Source organism: Achroia grisella, unplaced genomic scaffold, assembly GCF_030625045.1.
Source record: "Achroia grisella isolate CSIRO2021 unplaced genomic scaffold, CSIRO_AGI_Agris_v1 utg770, whole genome shotgun sequence".
NCBI lineage: Eukaryota > Metazoa > Arthropoda > Insecta > Lepidoptera > Pyralidae > Achroia > Achroia grisella.
Window position 1 is genome coordinate 681182 of NW_026713016.1, and position 19350 is coordinate 700531.

The 19350-nt window shown below is 33.0% G+C and overlaps 1 non-coding gene across 1 annotated transcript; it reads right to left on the reverse strand.

Annotated features, from left to right (window-relative positions):
- Positions 1–16276: 16276 nt before the first annotated feature.
- On the reverse strand, positions 16277–16348 carry Trnah-gug (transfer RNA histidin (anticodon GUG)). Its single transcript has one exon. It is a non-coding gene; the product is annotated as a tRNA-His (tRNA).
- Between the last annotated feature and the right edge of the window lie 3002 nt (positions 16349–19350).

The following is a 19350-nucleotide window of genomic DNA, read 5'->3' on the forward strand; positions in this document are numbered from 1 at the left end:
TGTATGAAATGTATGTACCTACATTAGAATATAATTTTTTAAATGTATGAGATGTATGAAAGAAATGTATGTATTTACATAAAAAGTTCATTTTTGAAATGTATGAAATGTATGTACCTACATTAAAAGATAATTTTTGAAATGTATGCACCGTACAATAACAATACACGTTAAACATCATACCACAGAGTCATACGTAAGTTAAAAACAAACTGCTATGATATTAATGAGAAAGGAAAATCAACTTTATGGTATTCGAGTTAGGGTCGATTTCTCTCTTTTTTTAAATATTATTTTAATCTTACCAGTTGCCAGTATTCGAAGACAGCTACGATTCGTACTCGATATTTTAAATTATTATGTAATCGATTTTTCAGTACAAATGTAAATAACCAACGACACTAATAATGTACTACTATATTCCGTTCTTTGAAACGGAACACTGTTATAATACAAAATAATGAAAATTTACTGTTCACAACGACTTATTAAAAGCATCATCGAATAATGCGCTGTAATAAAATCCTGTTATCGATTATTCAAAAAAATCGATAATACATGTATTTATTTTTAATATGACAACACTTCATACATAAGTATTATTGGAAATAGTATTACTTGCTTGTTCGGCTATTTTTAATTTACATAAAAAAAATTTATATGTTTAATTTACAACAATAATATATTAAGTGCTTATTATTGGAAAATATAAAAAAGACATTTATAGGCCGATACAAATATATATATTTTGAAAACATTGAGCCCCATATTAGCACTGATTAAAGTGTAATTAAGTACTGGAAAATAACAAAATGAGTAAATATATGAAAATTACTTTTCTAAACGCATTATTTCATTTTAACATGTATATATAACTTTTTAAAAATTGATTAAACATTTTTGAAAACACAGTTTTGTTTTTTAAAACGTTTGCAAAACTATGAAGAATTCCATCGATACCAATCACGCCATCTATATGCAACTTTTAGCAATAATAATGGCTACTTCCTCATTGAGTGCCACTGGTAGAACTGACAAGAAATTCAGCTCTTATTCTTATCAATAAGCTTGTATATGATTACACAATTCATATCTTTATTCATGTAGGTCTATTACAGATTGTTATAGTTCAAATCTACTGTCAGGTCGTAGTGCTTTCATGCTTAGAAGAACTAAAAAGAAACTCAGCTCTTATTCTTTTAAATGATCTTGTACATGATTACAAAAATACAGATTCATTTTGAAAATCGATTAGCAAGTTTTATTTAATTATCTTCTATCTTATAATGCAGTAATAAAATAATTTAGAGAATTAATTTTACGACAAATATTGCTGATCTGATTTTGATGAAACTTTACAGTAATGTAGCTTATGCATCAGAGTAACACAAAGCTGTATTTTTTTTACAACAAACAACGAAACACAGCTAATAATATATATAAGAGTTGTTCTTAGGAATAACAGAACAACTGCAAATATATAATAATATATTATATACATATAATGGACACAAGATGTGAAATTCACAGCATTCTCGATAAATTGTACATCGTAAACATGTCTGCAAGTGTTCTCTCGCACATCAGTGTGTTGCAAATATAGCCTTTCTAATGACCATCTTGCTTCGTTCACATAGTGCCGCGAAAAATTAAGATACCACGTCCATAGTCAATATAGAAACACAGTGTTTTTATTTTATACCTACCTCTGTACTATCTCCTATGTTGGAGACTTCATAAGCACTTGTAAATATACTTTTCATTACAAAGTATAAAATAAAGTCGCTGTCACTGTCTGTACCTACGTATGCTTAAATCTTTAAAACTACGCAACGTATTTTGACGGGGTTTTTTTAATAGATAGATTGAATCTAGATTCAATCTATCTATTAAAAAAACCCTCCTCTATATAAAAAATATAAACCTTCCTCTAGAGGAAGGTTTATATATATAACACATGTACACCCGTGCAATGCCGGGCCCAGTAGCTAGTAATATTATAAATGCGAAAGTAACTCTGTCTGTCGCGCTTCCACGCCAAAACTACTGAACCAATTTAAATTAAATTTTATACACATATAGTCTAGACCCTGAGTAAGACGAGTAAAACGAAAAAAAGTTGTAAGGGGTTATTTAAATTATTAACCGGGTCTTAACACTAGCCGCTAGTGCAACCTAGTCGAGAGAGGTAAATACATTTGCCATAAAATGATTCGTGTTAAGACCCGGTTAATAATTTAAATAATGTATATTAAACACAAAAGTTTAAAATTAACTATTGTAAGGGGTTGAAAGAAGAGATGGAAGGTTGTATATATATTGTCATTTTAATATAATGATTAACTGAAATGACAAACATACGTACGATATAATTTTATTAAGCAGATCTCATACTTCAACCAAAACACAGCTCACAAAGAAGCTACTGTGAGACCATCAGAAGACTTTACGGTCCATTATATAATATATATATTAGAACAGAGTATAAACAATGTAAAATAAATTTTTGTAAGTATCGATTAAACCAAAGATATTGCGGTTTAGTAACTGAAACTATCCAGCGAAGTGTAATACAGACTGTGTAGCTGTTCTGACTTCATAAACACAATGTCGCACTTGACTCTGTAGTGTCCTAGACACAAGTGCCGTTGAACGATACGCCTTCGATGTATTCCTAAGTGATTGTGTTTGTAACAAGTTACTTATATCCACTGCTAGTTTCACTCTGACTTTAGTTAAACATAACAGCAATTGAAAGGATTAATCAACGACTATTGTATTATATTATGTATACAAGAAATAGAAATAGGAACAAGCTTCATTGAAATAAACATAATGGAAACACTTTTGAATTGTCATAAAATATTTTATGAATAATGAGCAAGAAACTTGCGTGTCGCACTTTTAAATATAAATATTGCATTACTACATGTTTAATATTTTGTGTTAATATGAACTGCGATATAGCAAGATTGACAAAATTATATCAATATAATAGCTACTTGAGTACCAATGTAAATCATTGGAAGATCAGAGAAGACCAGTCCTAACATATTGCACCCGTTAACAAGAAATTTGCTATATTTCTCAAAAATAGTGATCTCAATAACAATGAAACTTGATATAAGTAATGACATTACAATCGCCAAATTCCTTTAGACTAATAAAATAGGTCTTTTATGGGAAAGGGCATTGAATTCAACAAAACCAAAATATATTTTGAATCCATCTTTTAATTAATTTTTAATTTTTATTTACAAGTATTCATTGAATAATGCGTATTACTCTGTAAACGATTATATGACAGGTTTGATCGCAGAACAATAAACTAAGTTTCCAGGCTATATCCGAACTCTATTCATTGCCTGATGATGCGTCATTCAGAGGTGAAACACGTGTTGTAATTAGGATATAGATTCATTAACGATCGAATTTTGATTACAAGTCAACGCTTCCAGTAGCGATGGTCAGATTTCCGCACTGAATATTTGTGGTCTACACAACAAAATAATGTAAATCCAGTAAGTAATTAAAACTTTTGTGTTGATGGCAGAGAATATGGAGAATTAGAAATGGTCGTAGGAACTAAGAATTGATATCTTCGTCTCTAAAATTTGTAAAACTGAAAAATTTCAACATTAAAACCGGAAGAAATAAAATCCTGCTACGTTGTAATAAAATATACAAAAATTTTTAATAAGGAACTGAGTTTACCACGTTCCGAAAATTGTTAGTCTCTTAGTATGCCTTCCAGGACAACAGTTAATAAGGGCAATCCTGGATCCGTAACACTGGCCTACCACCTGGCCTTACAAATTTTCGAAACAGTGAAGTCGTTCTATGAAGCCTATGCAGAAACCAGGAAGCTTCTGGAAGGAATTTGACTATTTACTCTAGTAGTTTCGAAAGACTACGACCCAAATTCGAGGTTAAATACGAAAAATTGCAGTGGACACTCAGCGCCCTTCTATCTTCGGAACAGTGAGGTCGTTCCGTGAAATCTGTGAAGAAACCAGGAACGTTCTGTAAGGAGTTTGCCTGTTTACTCTAGTAGTTTTGGCTCTACACGCTCTACGACCCTAATGCGAAGTTAAATACGAAAAATTTATATTGATGTTTCTAAAGCAAGTTGCGAGACTAACTACGGAAAATTAGAGTGGAAGTTTTAAAGCAGGTACATTTGTAAGGTACATGTCAGTAGTAACATGCTCACACAACCGTGAAGGTCCTGTGACAATGGCACATCATGGTGACGTTTCTCTAGTTAATGCCATACCTCTTGATCGTCACAATTTGTAATTTGAGCGAAGGGCAACTCAGCGTAACAAACGACATTTCACAAAAAAATTTCTGTTTAAAAGAATCTAAAGTAAAATAAAGAGGAGAGGTTTCATTTTTAATGGATAAATTTAAAAAAGAACATACTATAAAATCTTGCAATCTTATAATCATTCATTATTCACATATTTAAGTATAAAACTATTATATTCACCACCATTTGATTTTTATATTATTACTAGCAGGTCCCGTAAACTCCGTTCCACCTCAGAATTAAGTAATATGTCAAAGATTTTTCAAGTTTAGTTACGTAATAAATTTCTGAACGCACCGTTTTTGACAGAAAATCAAAAGATACCTACACAATGGCCATCTAATATGGCTTGTATTTTATTTTATAAGAAGTTCGAGGCATTTAAGATTGGAAATAAACATAAACGTAAAGCGTAAATGATATAAGAAGAGAGAATAAACAGAAGTCTGTTTGTTATGTCTTCTTGTCTGAAAGGCTTAACTTATATTTGGCAGACAAGTAATGCTTAAGTTGGAGTGGATATGGTCAAAGAAGTTACCGGTTGTATAAACGAAGTCACAGGTAAAAACTAGTATTGTACAAACCATACTTTTTTTGTTTATTTATCCTTATAGGAAAGGCAAAGAGCCCGCCCATACAGCCTTTGTTTTTGGTATCATTTCTGTATTGTAATTTCTTTTTTCCTTCTTCAAATATCTTCTACTGTAGAGGTAATATATTCATAAGGGGGAAAGGGGATTGTTAGTAATATGGACTAATAACCTCATTTCTAGTAATGTACCTTGTCAGGTATACCTATACGCGGTTCCTCCTGGAAACCGTCATGATAAATTCATTGTGAATTTACCACGATGGGCTAACTGACTTGACCTCATGCTCGTGTTATCATCCTCCACTAATATTCTGCCAGCGTTAACTGTTAGCGCAAGCGGGTGCACCATTCCATTATCATCCATAAGAATCGATATATATATAACTCAAAGGTGACTGACAGCGATCTATTAACGTACAGCGCAAACCACTGGACGGATCATCCTGAAATTTGGCATGCAGGTAAATGTTATAACGTAGACATCTGCTAAGAAAGGATTTTAATTCTACCCCCAAGGGGATAAAATAGGGGATGAAAGTTTATATGAAACTTTGTCAATTTTAAACCGAACGGGCTGAGACTCTGCATACGTAAATCTACTATGACGTAGGCATCCCCGAAGAAAGGATTTTGATAAATTCCACCCTAAGGGAATAAATTGCTTTGTATGTATCTTGATTTTTCAGTATAAGCTGAATAGTACGCGAGATCAAATCATAAATATTAAATCCAATTCATTGAATACGTCGCACAGTAATTTGACGAAATTTTATTCAGCCTGCTGCTCCCTTATTAAAACAATAAATCCGTCTCTTTCACGGCCAGTGCCCGTGTGTGAGACAGGTGAACGAATAAAGTTCTTATCGGAATGGGGTTCTCCCCTTAAATAACGAGCAAGATCTGAAGGCCCCCCATGGGAAATGAACTCCTATATGCACACATATAATTTTCATAAACCAAAGAGAAGGATACGTTTTTACTAACTTTCGTTTGTTTCGGTTCTAATATAATATGTTATTAATTATTGAAAATTAACACTTTTTATATGAGTATTCAATAATATGTGATCATGATTATTATATATATTATTGATTGACAAATTACCGTATATACGTCCGGATCTATGAATCATAATATTATATAACAGAGTCGCAATGTAATCGCGTTTTAAACAGTTTGTTTACGGTGTTGCAATTATGTATGAACTATTTAATAGTTATATTTACAAACAGAACAATCTAGATTATTTGTAATACTTACAATTTAAAAACTTTACCATTTCATTAAATTACATAATTCGATATCCTTATATTGAATTTTTTATTTTTTATTCACTCATAATAAAATCTTTCAAGTTGTTTCGGCTGCTTTTTGCCTCATAGATCCGAACATACTATATTATTATTATTAAATATTTTTGTCTTGTGATAATAATAATTTATAGGTATTTATTTACAAATGTATGCAGTTGACAATAATGTCATTGTAACAATGTACTAAAGTAAACCTAAATTTACGAGGTAACCAACAAGTAATCTCCTTTCTTTAGCTGTTGACTCCAAGTACGTGGAATTGAAAGTCCTTCTTTAAGTCGGTTAAAAAGGAAAATAACAGAGAAGTACAACATTTCTGTTAAATGTGGTTATTTTTAGTATTTCCCGGAAAATCTTCATTATTGACAATATTATGGAGGTTTTTATACCGTCTCAAAGGTCTTTTGATGACCATTTTGTAGAATAATTAGTGTAATTCCAATTTTAAAGATTATTTATTTCAGAAGGACATGGAAAAGTGGTAAACTTTCACATGTCTTTCTGAAATAGTTATATTCCGTTTATACAGCCGAAGGCCATGAGTTCGAATTCTGTTATGGGTACCAGACTACTAATATAAATACTTGATATTTATTTGTAAATACTTACTACATATATATTACAAAAAAAAAAAATTTATACGAGGTAAAAGGTACATACGAGGAATCGAACCTGCTCTTTGTAAGTAAAGCGGTATGCCAAACCGCTAGACCACCAAGGTCGTATTATCTATATATTAACAATGAATGGACCCGTATTTTTCTGATATTTTTTTAACCTAGTAGGTGCATTTAGGGTGGATTACGGTTATTTATCACGTGGGGGTAACTCCTTAAGGCTAGTTGTATAAGATCAGTGCCCTATTAAAGTGTACACAATGGAATCGGCACCCTTCCCTTTGTGAAAGCATAAGGTGAGATAAGGTTCTACATTGCACGTCAGATGGGACCTTTGTCCCCTCTGTTACCCTTCTGACGACCTCAATATATTCTCCGTGTTATGATGAGATATTCATGAATCACGTTTGGAAAGTATACAACACTAGTTTTAATCAGCGACTTCGCCCGTTAACATAATTGACCGCAATAAAAGGTAGCCTATCTTCTCTATCTCAAATATATGCTAAATTTTATAATGATTGGTGAAATCGTGAAGGTATGAAAGAGTAACAAACAATCACTTTCGAATTTATAATACGTTATATTCTATTTATCTTTGAAAATACTAAAAAAATTACGTCCTCGTAGGTCTAGAGGTTTAGCACACCATCTTACTTCCGATGGTTGTAGGTTCGATTCCTCGCACGGTACACATTTGTATTCTGGAGTATATTTGTTTGCATCAGTCTGGGTGGTATGTATGTATTTACAAAATCATCTCAGTATTTATATCTATTATCTTGTTACCTATAACACAAGCTCTGCTTAGCTTGGGACTAGCTGGCGCTGAGAATTGTCATGAGATTATATTATTATTATTAAAAATGCATTCTGCACCATATACTGTAATTTTACTGCTTTATCTGACCCTATTACTGAAATACAGCTAGCAAAGCAAGCTGCTAGCAGCTGACTGACGACTTTAAAAAAGACTGAGGTCAGTCTAAATCCCCAAACCTATCAACCCAGTTGCACCCTCTCATGACGTGTGAGGTGGTGAGTGAATAGAAAGAATGATTAATGAGTGAGTAGAAAGTATTTCATGGTGTTACAATCAATTTTAGTATGATGGTGCAGAACCGGATGATGTGGCGGTTTGTTTATTAACGGTTTCATTCTGGGCATATTTGATAATTGATTTGATAAAAGGCTTTTTATTTTATTATTATTACCACGCTACGATTACGGTTTACACTAAAATTTCGATTGAATGTGCAATACTTTCAATCGAAATTTTATCGTAAATATTTACGTTCCGGTTTTCTCTTATTCTCTATTATTACAATAAATAGAAAGGCATTTATTTCGTTATTCTGATAATTCATTACCTTGCACATTTATTTACTGTCTTGAAATATTCACATGAGTAACAGATAGGTCGAGTACAATCGAGTTTTTCTGTTAAGTGAAATTAAAAAGCAAACTTCTTTAAAGAAAATGTGACTAGTGTAAAACGTTGATATTAGTTGCTTATATACTATAGACAAAATATTATACAGTTTGAGTAATTATTGTAGAAAATTTTCTTATTACCAGATTTTGTATAGTTAGTATTCAACCTTAAAAATGTTCTTTTTTATATATTTACTACGTACTCGCCCCGGCTTTGCCCAGGTGTACATGTATTATATATTATATAAACCTTCCTCTAGAATCACTGTATCTATTAAAAAAAATCGCTTTAAAATCCGTTGCGTAGTTTTAAAGATTTAAGCATACATAGGGACGGACAGACAGCAACAGCGACTTTGTTTTATACTGTGTAGTGAAGTTTTTTTAGGCTCTTTTTTTTGGGATTTTTGTACATAAAATATGCCGATGACAATCCAATCGTACCTATACTATAATAAGTATTTACAGTCAATAATTCTTAAAACCTTAGCCTTTTGTGAAGTCAGTAGAATATCATAAATACATACAAAACAGTGAGAAAGAAAATTCATACGCCGAGTGGTCGGTAATAAGTGGTATCAAACGCTCAAGTCCGTGGATTCGAGATATTGAATAAATTTATAGGAAACGGCCGCTGTGCGTTCCGTGCACAGGTGCTCCGCAATCCGTTGCATGATTGAAACGTAAATAGTCTCGGGTTCTATTACGTTTTCATTGAATTTCACCGACTTTGAAAGTAACAGGTTCTCAATTAAATTGTTTTTTTTTACAATAACTTAATTGAGGTCTTTGTCTGTGTTTCTATATGAGATCAATATGAAATTGTTTTTCATTTTGTTAATTTCTGTGAATGTTTTTATTGCTATATGTGATTTAACAATATATAAGTCAACAATATATATAAAATTGTTAACAGGACAGGTTTTTTTTTAAATTACAAATAATTTTACAGCTTTTATAATTTAAAAGAGGTTTCATGTGCAAATCTATATTTCGTATACTTCATAACGAATTTACTCCGGATTGTTTTCTTAATGTTAGATTGTTTTGTAAGGTTATAGGCTAAAAGCCTCTGTTGACTTTAATTTTTTTTATTTACTAAATGTGGAAATTTAGTCTTGCTTGATATGTACAGTCTCGCGTTCACCACATTGTTGATATTCTTTGACGGTCCCACCTGGGATTGCAATCAGTATCTATGTATTATATTTTCATAATGCCATAAATCTGCCTAAACTTTTGTTTTTTAATTTTTGTTTCAGGTAATGTCTTCTGAATTTATGACAAGTAAAAAGTGGCTGTTTCTGAAGGTTGCACATATTTTTATCCTTATTAATATTGTAAAAGCGAAAGTAAGTCTGTCTATCGCGCTAAACTCCAAAACTAGTGAACCAATTTAAATGATATTTGGTACATAGATAGTCTAGACCCTGAGAAAGGATATAGCATATTTTTTAATGCGAAAAGGGTTGAATGTTTGTATGGATGTATCCTCATTTTTTAAGATAGAAGCTTGAAACTTCTGTCTTCTCTTATCTCTTTTATTATTCTCTTTCAGTTGTTTAAATATAAATAAATATTACTTTAAGGATCCATTTTCACAAACTAAATGTCATAACATTTATTTTTGGGAAAATGTGATCCTTAAAGTAGGAAAATAAAATAGGGGATGAAACTTTGTATGGATATTCGTCATTTTTGAAGCTTGAACGATGAATTTTTTTTTTGTATATTTTATAATTAGCATAAATAATTTAAAATGCTATCCAAGGTCACTATACGAAGTCTGCGGACGAAATCGCGGGAACAGATAGTGGGATCATTATGTAGTCGTTAATTCTTATAGCTGTATATAAATTGCCATAATGGACTTTCCACCTTAACCTACATCCGTCCCATTGTTTTCCGGGCCGCCTCAACGGCTTCACCTAATTTCCTATCTCTTAACTATGTATAGGGGGTTGGTTGGTACAGATTTACGCTTTTGTTTATGCATTACTAATCCCATAAGGGGTGTGGTCTCTTTCTGACTTACCGTGCATGTGAAAGGGACGGCCAGTCTGTTTATGCAGCTCGAAGATAATATTACCCTTGGAATAAATAATTATTTATTATTCTATGGTAATATTATAGTTCAGTTTACTTGTCTGTGTGTTGACTGTAGTTGTATGCAATATTACTATAGACTTGTATTCATATTGTTATTGTTAAAAGTTTGTAAAGATTCTTAGGAAAATTGATCGCAAAGAATAGAAATTAAAATGATGTCATTGTTACTATATACTCCCCGTATACTCCCCGTATTACGGATCTCTCATTTATTACACTAATAATAATAATAATTTGTTTATATTTAGGCTTTTTTGCCCATTTTGTGGCCCAGTTTGCTTTGAGTTAATGTTAGTAAGTTCACACACATAAATAAAAATATGAATAATATCAAAAATAAATATAAATAAAATAATAATAAAAATAAAAATCACCACTGTACAGTTTCATAGGAAATTTCGCAGAAGTGATTAAAATAAAATTTGGTAATTGTGAAAAGTAATTTACTTCCAGATATTATTGAAATATAAATTACAATACAAAACAAAAGCAGAACAGTAACAGAAACATTCTCTTCAACACTCATAGTACTCCTGAATTGCCATCCATGATAGGTACCACGGACATAGTATGATCTCTTAATGTTATGGATATATCATCATCTGCTGCTTCCTTATCTCACTCGTTTTGTGTCGAAATATGTTTTTTTTTTTTCATTTATTCATCCCTGTTCCCAGACATCTCGTTATTCACTCCTTTGTTGTCATTACATCTTTCACACAGTCCATCCATCTCTTTCGGCGTTTCTCTGTACTTTCTCTACTTTACATCAGTTTGGCTGTCCGTTTGTTTCATCATCATCATCGCAGTCTGGAAGACGTCCACTGCTGGACATAGGCCTCCCCCAAATATCTCCACGACGATTGGTCCTGCGCTGCTCCCATCCAATGCCTTCCAGCGAGTTTGACCAGATCGTCGGTCCACCTTGCTGGAGGCCTTCCCACGCTGCGTCTTCCGATCCGTGGTCGCCACTCGAGGAATTTATTGCCCCAATGGCCATCTATCCTACGAGGTATGGGCCCTGCCCATTTCCACTTCAGTGTCGCAATTCTTCGGGCTATGTCGGTCACTCTGGTTCTTCTGCGGATCTCCTCATTTCTGATTGGATCACGCAGAGTAACTCCGAACATAGCCCTCTCCATTATCCTCTGAGTGACTCTGAGCTTGTTCATGAGGCCCATAGTTAGCGACCACGTAAGGATATATAATCTATATATATTTTTTTTATGTGCCTTTGACTGTCTAGATTAAAAGTCATGAAGTAGCGGAAGGAGATTGTTATTAGTGAATTAATAACCCTATTACTAACAATGTATCATGTTCGGTTGACCAATACACTGTTACCATTATCTGGAAACCATCATGTTAAATTCTTAATGAACTTGCCACGATGAGCTAACTGACCTGACCTCATTCTCATCTTATCATCTTCCACTGATGCCCCAAAAGTCTATACCGTTAACCCTTGCGGGTGCACCATTCCATTATAATAACATGGGGTCATGAAGTTATTTTTAAAAATAATACATTTAGCTGATTTGTAACAATATAATTAAATTTTAATTCGTTTTCTACAAGCAGTGTTGCCAGCACTTTTATTCATTGTACAAGTCAATCCTCGGCTTTGTTCACTTTAATTGCTTTCGACTTCAATTAGTTTCCGATCATTCCCTGTTTCTTATTACGTGTTAGATTTAAAAGTGTTGCGGTTTATTTTTAATCTCATTTGAATGCTAAAAGGAATGTTTGTAAGTTTTTATTTGTATTCGTGTGACAACCAATCGATCGGACGGACGGACTGTACAATAGGGTGAGTCAAAAAAATATTTTTTAAGAAATCAATTTCTAATAGCATAGATATCTAACTACAACATATTATCATGTTGTAGTTAGGTATCCTCATAAACCCTTTAAAATATTTTTTAATTATTTTAAGTGGATCAGCCCGCGCAATGCCACTGAAGTTTTGAAAGAAAAGTTCAAGTACCCACTTTTACACCTTAAGTTACACGTTTGACATTGTGTATAGTTTAAAGTATTAATTACTATCCACTGATATACACGTTACTTTTGTTATATAGACTATGCTGTTTATTAAAAAAAATTTTTTTTTAGGTAAGGTCATTCAGAAAATTCTTGTATCAATATGGCTAATTTCTTGTGAAATGTTTCCTTAAAACTTGGAAGTTAAATTTTTCAGTCATATCAAATAATAGATAGTCATACAAGTCCCCTACATTTAGAATTATCCAGTTACGTTGCCAGCCGCAACTGCCAGCTGCTGCTGGCAACGGCATGCAGTAGGGTAAAATAAATAACTTACCACTCCTAGAGCAATATATTTCAGTACATGTCAAAAATTGTAAATAAAAAACATATTCAAAGAAAGGAACAATAAAAGGAGTCGTCGTCAACAGTATTTATATAAATGTAAAAAATAAAAATAAATGTCTAAATTTTATTGTATTATTGTATAATGCAAATAAAATTATATTCTGTCTATCTCTCTATGTCTAATGGTTGTAATGTTACAGAAGCCTAACAGAAGCTCTTATACGCCGTTTAAAATAATTTCTTGTTTGACTGAATCCACCCACAAGTAAAGAACCAATATGTACAAAAGTAGCAATTTGGAAAATACGCGTATTTTATGATGTAAACATTTATTACAAAGTGATTTTTGAAAATTACAACTGAACGACACTGCACCACACCATACCACACCACACCACATCACATCACATCTCATCTCAACTCATCTCATCACATCACACCAACTATACACAGTAGGTACCTAAAACTCAATAAAAATAAATACAAAACTGTAAAAAGAATTTTCATTTGCTAATCAACATTAAACTATGTTAAGAGGAATTTAATGTTAAAACACAGCATGAAATCCTGCAGTTTTTAAATTTAAAAATCCTTGTGCAAAAGCATTCTTGTAGTTTAATTGTGAATTCTTGTTTCGCTTCTGATTTTAGAGTACCGTGGTCACTGAGGTGCAGATGTAATCCAATTGTTGAAGCATTGTGTATGTTTGTCTTTATCTCTCATTGTTCTCTCAGAAACATCCTATTTGTAAATATTCCTATCGAGAACTGACCAAAAGTCTATTGTTAAAAAAAACCAATAGGGAACTGTAAAAATTACAACTTACGTAAAAATTTACTCATTTTAACCAATATTTAAGAAAGAAGAGATATTGTATTAGATTTTTGAATGAACTTCTTTTTAATTAAAATTACAGTTTCCCTGAAATTGGTTCATTGGTTTAGCACACCGCCTTCCTTGCGAACGTTGCGGGTTCGATTCCTCGCGCAGTATAACCCCCCTCCGATCGATCCCCCCTCCAATTCAAACGGGGATCGAAATTATGACGGCCTGAGCCGAGGTTCAAACCCTTAGTGGTGTCCTCAGACTAAAGTCGTATCCGTCAGGCAGGAGTTGGCCTTCAGCCGCTCCATAAGTCCTTCCGCGTGTTTGGAGTGCCATCTGCACTCGCCCCCTAACGTCCGGTGAAGCTATAAAGGCCAGCTGCGGCCAACAGCATTAGAGTAGTCCGAAAAACAAAAAAAAACAGTACAACCAGTTGTCTTGTACCCATAAAACGAGCTCTCCTTAACTTGGGACTAGATGGCGCTGTGTGAATTGTCCAGGATTATTATTATTATTACTATTAGTTGGTAATGTTTTCAGATAAATGAAAAGAAGTTTTCTCATTGTCCAGGATCATTATTATTATTATTATTACTACTAGTCGGTAATGTTTTCAGACAGTTTCTGTTCTCTCATCTCTGTCGAGAATTATTTAATTCGTTACAAACCTTATTTGTAAGGATACTTTGCTTTGAATTTCATTAACTACAGAACACTGAATGCAGACGTCTGCTTCACACTGCGCTGATTTTTTTATTATTTACTTTCTTCTCAAGCCTACAAGTACATTATGTTAATCTGGGCACCTCAATTTGGCTCCCGAAGAAGCCACCTACATAATTGATGGAGCGAGCATTCTTCTGCGAATTCCTCGAATGAATTTGTTATAAGAGCGAAATGAGATTCGCTTATTACGAAATCCTGTTCGTGTTTACTATATTTACGTTTATTGTTTTACTGTACTTATCCAATAAAGTACAGTAAAACAATAAACGTAAATAAAGTTGCATTAAAGTTTGTTAGATACTTGTTGCATGTATTTAGGAGATACTTGCTGCTTAATTTTATATATTTACCGTTTATATGTATGTAGTATGTTATGTTATTAATTTGTAATGTTATTACCATTATTATTGTTACGACTTTTTCTCTTTCCTTTTGTCTTTTCTCCTCTACCTAAAGGTTGTCTGGAAGAGTTTCCATAAGCGATTAGATCTCCCTATTGCTCTGTTAATTTAGGTTTCTGTAATTTATCTGGCGCAATAAGGAATATATTAATAAATAAACAAAAATTATAATTGGGAGATTATTTTTCTGTAACCAGTATGGTCACGAGCTGCTAGTTTTTTAATGGATGGTAATGTATGGTGGTGGTATACGCTGGTAGGGTGATAGAATGAGTATGAGCTCTGGTCAGTTAGCCCATGGTGGCGAAATCACATAGAACTACGATGGTTTGCCGGGTATGTGTATGTGGAGGTCAACCAGGTATGGTTGCTAGCAATGGGATTATTAGTAATGTGGACTAATGATCCCATTGCTAGCAATGTACCATGTCAGATCGACCTCCACGCGGTTCCACCTGGACACCATCGTGATACATTCCCGGCGAATTCGTCACGTTGGGCTAACTGATCTGACTTCATGTTCATCCTATCATCCTCCACTGGTGCCCCGCCAGCGTAAACCATTAGCGCAGGCGGGAGCTCCATTCCATTATAATCCTTAAAAAAAAATGGGATTATTAGAGGTGAAAGGGGATTATTAGTAATGGGCACTAATTACTCCAGCTAGCAATGTCAGGTTGCCTTCCATGCGAATGCCTTGCAGACCATCGTGATAAATTCCTGTGAATTTGCTATAATGGGGTAACTGACCCAACCTCACGTTCATATTATCGTCTTCCACAGGTATCCCGCCAGTGGAAGCCATTAACTCATTTAGAGCACCAGTCCATAGTCAATAAAAAAATGGGTTTATTAGTACACATTACTAACAACAGATTGACCGATTTGAATGTGGTTTTTCTGTTTGTATAACATCTTTAGTCCTAATTTGATTAAGATTAGTTCGACCGTTTAGCCGTGAAAAGGTTACAAAGAAACAAATAGATACATAGACACGCTTTTGCATTTATTTACTATTAGAATGAAAATCTCAAACATAAATGTAATAATAGATACTCAACAAGTAAGTATAATATTTGTCTGTTACTGTTTCAAATAATTCTAACGTGTATTCTACAGCAACTTGTTACACTCCAATTTTTGATACATTTGGGAATTCCTAGCGACATCTATTGACAGACTGTAATAAATTCGAGCGCCATCTATCGGTACATACAATCTTATATTTATCCTTTGCTTTATTCATTTAGCGCCATCTGTTGAAGTACTTTAGACTTAAAATGCATAACAGAATCAAAGGTTTAGAATATGTCCGATAGATGGCAATACTGTTATATATATGATTACTAAAATGTATTTGAATTATTTATTATTTATATCGTTTTACCTATTTTTTAATAATAATAATTTAAATTACTTACTATTGTTCAATTTTTGGTCAAATAAACAACAGACACGTAAACACCATTAGCAATATCGTATTGTTTCATTACTTTCAGATTCTTATTAGTCATACAGTACTTTTTCATTATTTTCACTCGAACTAAAAAAATTGTCCCAGATTTGGAATTAATAAAAAAAAAATTAAGCTTCGCCATGACAGTGTTGTACACTGCCGTGACCAGGATTCGAACCTGGGTTACTACGGCCACAACGTAGGGTCCTAACCACTAGACGATCACGGCTATCGAAGCTATAATAAACCGGGCGAAATAGTGGATCCCATTCTATACAGCAATATAATGAGATAAATATATAAATTGTATATGTACAGAAAATATATTTTAATGAGAATCAATGGTATGAATGAGAAGATAATAAAAAAATGTTTCAATGAGACCTGCAAATATATATTATTTTTAGTAATAAATAAATGCATATTACATTATCAGATAATCTAGGTAGATAATTGCCAAAATCGTAACGATTTTGGCAATTATCTTTCTTTTTATTAATAACCTCTATAAATGTATGGTCAACTGAAATATATTTTAATTTTTTTTTTCAATGGGGATAATGGTACTATATTTCATCCACTGTGTTAACGGGATACGTTTGCAGTGAAGGATGATAGGATGAACATAAGGTTAGGTCACTTAACCTATAGTCACGCATTAGGATTTACCACGATGCTTTCGTCGATGCCGCATGGAGATAAAATGCTAGCAATTGGGTTACTACTTCACATTACTAACAGTCCTTAAAATTGATTTTGTAGAAAAGTGTGGCTGAGTTGGTTAAGGTGTCGGAGAACCAATGGAGTAAGAAGGATAAACTCCCAATTCATTTGTCCATTATGACGATTTCACCGGAATTAACCATGGTAGTTTCCAAGAGACATCATATGGAGGTAAATTTGTTACATTGCTGCCGAAGTACCCACTATTGCCAATTCCAAACAATCACATTTACTAACCCTTTATATCTGGCATCTTATCAGAATGCCATCAATTTGAAAGATATCCATTCAAAGGCGCTCTCACCGATTCATCCAGACAGGTCAATATAAAATAAACAATATCATAAACAATCACAGCTTACTTAAATTCAAACACATCTTTTCACAAGACACATAAATCAGACGGTCGTTCTCCTGTGAAACCAGAATGCCAATCATATAACCAGATTACACGTTTAGCGAATGTTAAACCATTGAATTTGGACAATATGGGTACAAGTACATTCATAAAAGCACTTCTGCTCACCCCTCACGCGAATCAGTTGGCGCAAACTAGCCGTGAACGCGCGAATCAAGTTCCTTTAATGTAAATTAGGACTAGGTAACCGACCGCGCGTCCGCGAATTGAGTATTATTTTTTTAACAAAATATAACTGCAGAATATTAGAACTATGTGTAATTAAAATTAAAAAGAAAAAAAAATACGCAAATTAGAAATTATTATTATAAATACGTGATTTTTTAGTCATTTCGTCTGTGTCACATTTCCACGTATTTTCAACATCATTCATTGATACTCGGCTCCTATTAGAGAGATAAATGAGCTGTCCAATTGAAATATAGAGTTTAGAAATTGAATACACTACTTCCAGAGAATTCGGCGTTCAATAAAAAAAAAACTCAGCTTTATAGTATTAGAATAAATTGTACTATTTTGACATACCCTTTTTTTTCTGTGCAACAACTTTCCTGATAAAATTTGTATGAGACTAACACTAGAATTAATACAAAAAATCGGTTTAACGTTGGCGTAGACATCTCATAAAATGAACAGAAAAATACTATCTAATTGAGAAGTTAGTTTTATTGCTTACCTTTTACCTGCGGCTTCGCTCGCATTGAATCCATTAAATAACTTCATTACAGGCTGCTAGATAGCGCTGAAATTGATTATTTTGTGTTTAAAAAAAATGTATATTCTAATAGCTCAAAGAACATATGTACAAAACTTCATGATGATCGGTTCAGTAGTTTTTGCGTGAAAGCGTAACAAATATCCCTACTTACACATTTATAATATTAGTAAGGATTTAGATCAGCAAACAGTTACACACTGTACACCTTGAAGCTATTTTGTAATATTTTTATATAGCGAATGTATCACCCACTACGTTAACCACTAATTACTATAATTATATTATGCTTAAGGTATGTTAGAGAAATCATGCGTTACTTGTTAACTAGAATTATTACTTCTATTAATACTAATTTGAATTTACAATACAAGGACAACTAAAAAAAATTAAATACTAAACAGTAAGTAGTTGTATGGTTTAAACTTACCATTTCTTTTTATATAAATCATAGGTTTTCAACTTGGGGCTCAAAAGTTGTGACTTTCAGAGGGGCAGTACAAGACCTAGAGAAAATTAATTGTTCACATTTAAAATGTATTACTGTCAGAAATAGGATAGGTGTATATCCCGTCTTACTAGCTAAATGTAAATTGGACTCTATTCTCTGCATTTAGCGTCTCATCTGTGCCCTTTCGGCTCTCCGAGACTACTAAAGTAGCCAGCCAAGTTCCTCCCGCAGGAGCCTCCTGGTCGTACCGAGGATTTGTGTACGGCGTGTGGCAATCTCACTAGCTATATATACTGTTTAATTACATCTTTAAATATAATTGTGGCAATTGCTGTTTGAGATTCGCGACAGATGTTATGTAAAAATAAAATTAATGGTCTCTCTGGAAATAGAAATAGAAATAATCTTTATTCAAATAAACTTAATATAAGCACTTTTGAATAGTCAAGTTTTTTTATTCTACCGCTTATTCGGAATGCAGATTCAACACAAGAAGAATAAGTAAGAAACTTGGGTGTTGCTCTTTTAAATAAAAAAAATAACTCGAAATGAATGCAGAATAAAATTGAGAACCTATGATATAAATGACCAGTCGATTAAAGCAATCATTCATGTTAAGTTAGCGCATCAAGTTTTTGTAAAAAAACTTGCGGTTCGACATGTATAATCTTGCGTATAACGGTATTGTATTCTTATACAAGCTGACTGGACGAGATGATTAGTGGCCTAGCCTAGTTGATTCATTTTTTATTCTATTTTATCTTCAGTTTATCTCCGACATACCGTACCCAGCGTCTTTTTATCAGCGCATTGCTAATTGCTCTTTAGATTATTTTCTTTAAAGCTTTTTTAGATTTCAGTAACATAACAACCACATGATAGTAATTGGCAACAGTTGCTATATACGTGAACAGCGCCATGATC